Source organism: Schistocerca serialis, chromosome 3, assembly GCF_023864345.2.
Source record: "Schistocerca serialis cubense isolate TAMUIC-IGC-003099 chromosome 3, iqSchSeri2.2, whole genome shotgun sequence".
In the NCBI taxonomy this organism is placed as follows: domain Eukaryota; kingdom Metazoa; phylum Arthropoda; class Insecta; order Orthoptera; family Acrididae; genus Schistocerca; species Schistocerca serialis.
The window spans coordinates 673393616-673394510 of record NC_064640.1 but is presented as its reverse complement, the minus strand read 5'-3'; the positions used below and the strand labels follow the sequence as shown (position 1 = coordinate 673394510).

Here is an 895-nt window from a genome sequence, read left to right as displayed (position 1 = left end):
ATCAACAAACTGCTTTGTATTTGTCACTACATGTCCGAAAGAACAGATGCCATCTTCATATCGTTTAAGGCTAACCGGGTGATGACCTTCTTCAGTGCGGACGCACACGATTTGCCTGAACTCTTATGGGACTCGGTGGATTGTCTGCCGCGAGTAATGGGTATAATGGCAGGGACACTACGAATGTAGAGTGTGGACTATTAGTTAAGAATGTGGGACCCTGGGGGAGCGTGCCGGCGATAAATCCCTGCAGTCGCGCTATCCTCAGTGCCCTCGGTGGCTCAGATGGATAGAGCGTCTGCCATGTAAGCAGGAGATCCCGGGTTCGAGTCCCGGTCGGGGCACACGTTTTCAACTGTCCCCGTTGATGTATATCAACGCCCGTCAGCAGCTAATGGTACTGATTTAAATGTAATTTCAAACAAGTTGAATAACAATACGTTTGTAAATATCAAATTCCTCAACAATATTTGCCTAATCTCCGTCTCCAACAGACACCCGAAAGTAGGCGAGATAGCGTGCTTCAAAACTGACCTTTAAAAATTCATTTCGACTTAGGAACGTACTAGGAGTATGCTTAGGAGCACACTAGTAACACATAAATATTATGCCCCTTCACTTTCAAATTCACGTGTGTAGCTTTTTCTTCAACTGGAACGATATTTCAGTTTGCACCTACCCATAATGCAGCCTGTAGTCACACTCTTAATACATATATTTGCCACGAAATCCCCAAGCAAATAAATTCGTACCTGGAATCAGCTCACATCATATTCATGGCTTACTCTCTAAAATCTCCACGGGACAAACTGCAACTGACAACATACAGAGACTTTAAGTGTATCAGTGTACCTGAACTTGCATCAGAGGAGCAAGAGATAAGTTGGGAGACGAC

General features: G+C 44.5%; 1 non-coding gene across 1 annotated transcript; it reads left to right on the top strand.

The window, feature by feature from the left end:
- Positions 1–269: 269 nt before the first annotated feature.
- On the top strand, positions 270–344 carry Trnat-ugu (transfer RNA threonine (anticodon UGU)). Its single transcript has one exon. It is a non-coding gene; the product is annotated as a tRNA-Thr (tRNA).
- Positions 345–895: the final 551 nt, after the last annotated feature.